Source organism: Chrysochloris asiatica, unplaced genomic scaffold (genome assembly GCF_000296735.1).
Source record: "Chrysochloris asiatica unplaced genomic scaffold, ChrAsi1.0 scaffold00011, whole genome shotgun sequence".
Classification (NCBI taxonomy): domain Eukaryota; kingdom Metazoa; phylum Chordata; class Mammalia; order Afrosoricida; family Chrysochloridae; genus Chrysochloris; species Chrysochloris asiatica.
The window spans coordinates 8,257,173-8,264,552 of NW_006408529.1; the positions used below are offsets into that span (position 1 = coordinate 8,257,173).

General features: G+C 36.9%; 1 pseudogene; it reads left to right on the forward strand.

The window, feature by feature from the left end:
* The first annotated feature begins 2,072 nt into the window (after window positions 1-2,072).
* LOC102829755 lies at window positions 2,073-3,030 on the forward strand (annotated as a pseudogene).
* The last annotated feature ends 4,350 nt before the right edge of the window (window positions 3,031-7,380 follow it).

Sequence of the window (7,380 nt, forward strand, 5' to 3'; positions counted from 1 at the left end):
TTACAGTCTCTGCTTTTAGGGAAGGTTTTTACATTTGTCTGTGGATATCCAGGGCTCATGTATGAGATTACTGACAAGCATTACTGAATAATAAGATGAGGGACAGTTTGCTATGTCTACTAGGTGGCTAAAGTCTGATCCTCAGAGCCTATGGTTTGGACGGTCAACAATGCTTGGGTCCACAGGGTCTTGTCCCCTTGTTCTTTTTAAATGACTATATGTTGATCTGTATAGATTATACATGAATACAAAAAGCTCTGAAATTCCCATACTTCACAATGTTTTCCATTTGTTATGATTTACACAGTTGAATGTACATGCATAGTCAATAAAACACAAAAAACATCTTTCTGATACTCTTGGCTTTCAGTCAACATACACCTGATGTCAGCAAAGGTATCCCTTGATGCATAGCCTCTTCTGAATCCAGCTTGAATTTCTGGAAGATCCCTGTCAATGTCCTTCTGCAACCATTTTTAAAATTACTTTCAACAAAATTTTACTTGTATGTGATATTAATTACATTGTTAAATAATTTCAGCATTCTGTAGTGTCATCTTTCTTTCTAAAGGATGTAAGTATAAATATGGCCAGATGTAGCTGTCTTTGCAAAACAAGTGAGAGCTTCTAGAACTTTTGTTGAAATATTTCAGCTTGTATTCTATCAGGGGTTTTTTTGTTTTTGTTTTTTGGGTTATTGGGTTTTTTTGTTTTTTTTTGTTTTGGCCTGGCGCATTCATTGCAGCTTTGAAATCTTCCTTCAATATCGTTGATTCTTAATCATACCCCTGAAATGGCTGAACATCGAACAAAGCTTTTTGGTACAGTGACTGTATATTCCTTCCATCTTTATTTGATGCTTTGTTCATCATTTAATATTTTGCTCAAAGAATCATTCAATATTGCAACTTGAGGTTTGAATTTATTTTCAGTTTGGTAAATGCGGTTTTCTTCCCTTTTGGATTTCTAGCTCCAGGTCTTAACACATTTTATTATAATACTTTACTTTGTCTTCTCAAGCTGCCTGTAGATCACCATTATTGCAGGGTTGTATATATATAATATTTACCTTTGTTGCCTTTAACTCTTACACTCTTCCTAATGACTTACCCAGTAACCATCTTTTTTTTTTTTTTTTTTTTTTTTTTGACTTCCCTATTACTGTATATTGCCTTACCCTTTATTCAATTAACTCATGAGCACAGGACTGTTAGGTCAGTTTGAACCACAAGGTCAGTGGTTCAAACTCACCATTTGCTCCTCAGAAACCCTATACTGGGTCGCTATGAATTAGAACTGACTGAAGGGCACTTAACAACAACCTGTTGCCCTGGTGTGGTGCTATAGGATAAGCACTGAAATGCTAACCCCAAGGTCAGCATTTCAAAACTACCAATCACTCTCAGAAATCCTATATATGGTTTTTATGATTCAGGAACTCTAGCCAGTAATTTAGCCTTCTCCCCCTTCCACCAGTGGTATCTATCAATAGAAACATCACACAATCCAGCAATCCCTGTACTTGTTACATATGCCAGAGAAATACCAGCCATGGAACAAATAAACATATGCACACCCATGTTCATTGCAGCATTATTAACAATAACAAAAAGATGGAAGGAAGTTGTTATTGCTGCTCTTGATAAGTACCATCAAGTCCGTTTTGGCTCATAGGAACCTTGTAGAGTACCTGAGGAGTAGCTGAGGGGTTTTAACCACTGATCTTGTGGTTAGCAGTCCAGTGCTTATCCTACACTGTGATAACTTATATGCCGATAAATAGAAAAATGGATAAACAAAGTATGATATATACACACAGTGGAATACAACATGTTGAAGAATTATGATGAATCCTTAAACGTCTTTTAACAGGGATGACTATAAAGGACATTATGCTAAGTGAAATAAGTCAATCGAAAATGACAAATATTGTATGAGATCACTATTGTAAAATGTCAAGAAAAAGTTTTCACATTAAAAGCAACCCATCTTTTAAAAGTTAATAAGCAGGCTCTTTGCTCCTCCACATTCAACAGCTTCTCTTGCAGTTCCAGCTGCATCACTGAGACAGGATGGTGAAGGTAGGAGTCAATGCATTTGGCCATATTGGGCACCTGGTCAGCAGTACTGATGTTAACTCTAGCAAAGTGGAAGTTGTTGCCATGATCTCAAATATATGGTCTAAATGTTCCAGTATGATTCCACCCAAGGCAAGTTCAACGGTACTATCAAGGCTGAGAATGGGAAGCTTGTCATCTTAATGGGAATCTCATATCTATTATCCAGGAGCAAGATCCCACCAACATCAAGTGGGGTGATGCTGGCAATGAATATGCTGTGAGTCCACCTGTTTCTTCACAACCTTGAGGAAGGCTGGGGCTCACTTGAAGGGTGGTGCCAAAAAAGTAATCATCTCTGCCCCTTCTGCTGATGACCCCATGTTAGTGATGGGTGTGAACCACAAGAAGTATGACAACTCACTCAAGATTGTCAGCAAAACCTCCTGTACCACCAGCTGTGTGGCCCCCTTGGCTAAGGTCATCCATGACAACTTTGACATCGTGGAGGGACTCATGACCACAGTCCATGCCATCACTACCCCTCTGGGAAACTATGGCACAATGCCCATGGGGTTGCCCAGAACATTATCTATGCATCTACTGGTGCTGCCAAGCCTGTGGGCAAGGTCATCCCTGAACTAATGGGAAACTCACTGGAATGGCCTTCTGTGTCCCCTCTAGTAATGTCATGGATCATATTTGTGGTCTGGAGAAAGCTACCAAAAATGATGACATCAAGCAGGAGGTGAAGCAGGCATCAGATGGGCTCCTAAAAGGCATCTTTGGTTACACTGAAGACCAGATCATTTCCTGTGACTTTAACAGTAACAATCACTCTTCCATCTTTGATGATGGGGCAGGCATTGCCCTCAATGACCACTTTGACAAGCTCAGTTCCTGGAAAGACAATGATTTTGGTTATAGCAACAGAGTTTTTGGCCTTATGGGTCACATGACCCCCAAGGAATAAGAACCCCTGGACCAACAGCCCCTGCAACAACACTAGAGGAAAAGAGAGGCCCTTAGCTGCTGGGGTATCCTTACCTCAACTCGATCCCCCAACACACTGACAAGCTCCCATCCTAGACACAGTTTCCATCCAGACCTCCTAGAGAAGGGAGGGGCTTAGAGAGCCCAGACTTATCATGTACCATCAATCAAGCACACTGTACCCCAAAACAAAAAAGCTAACAAACAGACCAGAAGAAAACAACAGAAGAAAATAAAAGAAAGAAAGTAATGTTGAATTAAATTCAAGAATACAGGGAGGTATAAAAATTCATAGTTTTTTGGAATTTTTTTTTAAAAATAAAGAAAAATTCTACTGTTTATCAAAATAAATGGATAAATCACAAATAATTTAAAAATAATATAGAAGATTTGACCATAAATCATAATGACCCAAATATTAAAAAATTTATTTTAAGATAATAAACTTTAAAACTTAAATGCATAGAATACAATCTGTAAAACTAACAAACAAGTTGAATCATATATTTATTAAGGAAATGGAAACTTTCTCCAAAATAGTTTCATGGAAAAAGTTTACCAGATATAAGTAAAAGACAATTCTAATTCTATTTACTCTATTTCCTTGGATAAAGAAGGGACACTCTATAATTAATGGTATAAGGTTATCTTAGCCTCAAAACATATAAGGACATTATAATATAGGAAAATTACAGGCTAATTTTATACACAAATGTAGATGCAAAAATCATAAAGCTAGCAGTAGAAAAATATAAAACACATTATTTTCTGATCTGATTAAATGCAAATTTGGGTTAATATTTCAAAATAAAAATAAAATAAAATGATGCACTAGATAAATTAATAGATTAAAGTGGAAAATATAATTCTTAATTGATACCAAAAGATAGTTAATAAAATTCAACACTCAATCTTGGTGAAATCACTCAGGAATAGAAGGTTATTCAACAAGGAAAGGCTGTCTCACAACAATTCCTACAAACATTTGTTGTTGTTGTTTAGTGCCATCGAGTCGTTTCTGACCCATAGCGACCCTGTACAGGGTTTCTGAGGCTGTAAATCTTTACGGGAGCAGTACGCCTCATCTTTCTTCCACTGAGCAGCTGGTAGTTTCGAACTGCTAGCCTTAAGGTTTGCAGCCCGATTCGTAACCACTACATTACCAGAGCTCCATACTACATACATACTCAGTAGTTAAATTTCATGACATGTCTATAACATCAATAGGTAGGTACAAAATGTTTATACTACACTTTATTGTTTTTTTAAGATCATTGGCATCTGTTTGTACTATTATTTGCATGTCATTATAATTTTGTTTCATACCTTTGCATATTTTCTTAGTAAACTACCTTTGTTTCTGCTGTTCAGTGCCTTTGTTCCAACTCAAAGTGAATCTGTATAGGGTTTCTGAGGTGTGGCTTCTGGGTTTGAATCACCAAGCTTCCAGTTACCAGCCCAGTGCATATCCTATAGTGCCACACAAGGAATACTTGTAAAGGATTCACGGTAGCACTATGGATAAGTACTGGATTGCAAACCAAAATATCAGTGGTTTGAATCCATCAGATGTGTTGATCTACTCCATAAATATTATTACCTAGGAGACTCTATGAAAAGTATTATGACTCTATAAACTAAACATTGGACTGTGAACCACAAGGTTGGTGGATTGAGTCCATCCACCTCTCCATGGGAGAAAGATGAGGCTTTCTGTTCCCGCAAAGATTTATAGCCTTCAGTGCACCTTGCACTTCTTCCTTCTGTACTATTGACCCTAGATCACATGCTAATTTTGAAGTGACTGACATTGTCCATTTCTTTTTGGTATAGTGACTCTGTGTGTTCTGTTCATCCTTTTTTGATATTTTCTGCATCATTCAATATTTCACCCATTGTTGTTGTTAAGTTGTTAAGTGTCATCAAGTTGGTTCTGACTCACAACAGGATTTGTAAGGAATGGCTGGCGAGTTTAGAACACCAACCTTGCAACCTAGTGGTTTTCCTATAGTGCCACACCAGGACTCCTGTTGTCTATAGAAATCCTTCAATGTTTCAAGTCAAGGCTTGAATTTTTTTCTTCAGTTCTTTCAGCTTGAGAAATTCTGAGCATGTCCATCCCATTCGGCTTTCTAACTACAGTTCCTTGCACATTTCATTGTAATACTTGACTTGGTTTTCTTGAATTGTCCTTTTAAATTATTTTGTTCAACTCTTTTGCTTCCTCATTTCTTGTATTTGTTTTAGCATCTCTACCCTGGACAGCAAGTTTCAGAGTCTTTTCTGAAATCCATTTTGGTCTTGTCCTTCTTTCTCATCTTCTTAATGACCTTTTGTTTTCTTCCTGTGTGATTTTCTTAATGTCATCCTACAACTCATCTGATCTTCAGTCATTAGTATCTAATGCCTCAAATTGATTCTTGAGATGATCTCTAAATTCAGGTGGGAAATTATCATATTTAAATTTTGGATCTCATGATCTTGTTTTAATTTTCTTAAACTTCAGCCTGAACTTGCACATGAGCAATTGATGGTCTGTTCCAAAGTTTGTCCCTGGCCTTGTTTTGGCTGATGCTTTTCCACTGTCTCTTCCCAGAGATGTAGTCTACTTGAATTATGTATATGCTATCAGGTGAAGTCATTTTTACATTGTTCAGAAAAGGTATTTATAATGAACAAGTCATTGGTCTTGTAAAATTCTATCTTGTGATCTCTAGCATCCTTTCTATCACCAAGACCACAATCTGCAGCTACTGATCCTTCCTCTTTGTTTCCAACCTTTGCATTCCAATTGCCAGTAATTATCAAAACATCTCGACTGCATGTTTGATAAATTTCAGACTGATTAAATTGACAGAATTCTTCAACTTTATCATACTGGTTTTAGTGATTGTTGTGTACATTTAAATAGTAGTGGCGTTAACTGTTCTTCCTTGTAGGCGTATGAATATTATCCTATCACAGACTGTATTATACTTCAATATAGGTCTTGAAATGTTCTTTTTGATGATAAAGGCAGCACTATTCCTCTGAAATATGTCATTCCAGGCATAGTAAACCATATTATTTTCTAATTCAAAATGGCCAATACCATTCCTTTTCAGTTCACTTGCTGTTGTTAAGTGCCATCGAGTCAGTTCCAACTTGTAGCAACCCTGTATAAGGTTTTGGAGGAGTGCCTGGTGAGCTTGAGCTACCAACCTCGAAGCTGAAACAACCTTTTTCTCCAGTGCTTCTCCTACAGCTCACTACTGCCTAAAATATCTGTCTTTATGCAAACTATTTCATTTTTTATTTCCAATTTTCCTAGATTCACACTTTGTGTGTTCTCTTTTCTGATTATTAATGGATGTCTATAGCTGAGTCCTGGTGTGGCACTGTGGGTTAATGCACCAGACTGCAAAGCCATTTGAACTGCAAGGTCGGCAGTTCAAGCTCAACAGCTGCTCATAGGAAACCCTATACAGGGTCACTATGGGTTGGAACCGACTCGACAGCACTTCACAACAACAACAAAATAGCTGTTTCTTCTTATTTTAAAAAATGTCTTTGTCAATAAATGAAGGTTCCAAAGGTTTTACTCTTTTAATGCAATCACAGTTAACTTTAATTTAAGTAGTTAGATTTTCCCCAGTCTTACTGTGAGTTCCTTCCAACCCAAGAGATTCATATTCTAGCACTATATCTGACAATATTCTAGTGTTATTCATAATTTTCAATATTCAGTATTCTTGTGCTATCTAAAAGTGTTCCACTCCTATTCATAATGTTTTTGGAGGCTTACCATTCACACATAATCTATCTAAGTCTGGAATCTCAGCTGAAAACTGTCCATTATGGGTGTACCCTGTTGATGTTTCAAATACTAGTAACATATCTTCCAGCATTACAGCAACATGCAAGCCATTACATTACAATAGACTGACAGATGTTGATCAATTCCATTAATTAATGCTTTGAAATTTTGTGTCTTATAGATTCCTTTTTTTTTTTTTTTTTTCTTTTAAAACTCTTTTTGTCAGTATGGTCAATATAAAGAGATCATAGTCTTCTGATGTGGTCACCTAAAAACTAAGATTTAGAAGATAGATAGAAGGCATGGTCATGAGCTAAATGAAAATTTCAAAATATAAAATATTTGAAAAGCAATCAATTCATGCAAGATTAAATCAAATACAATTTATAGATATCTATAAGGAGCTCTGGTAGCGTAGTGGTTACGAATTGGGCTGCGAACCGCAAGGTCGGCAGTTCGAAACTACCAGCTGCTCCACAGGAGAAAGATGAGGCTTTCTGCTCCCGTAAAGATTAACAACCTCGGAAACCCTGT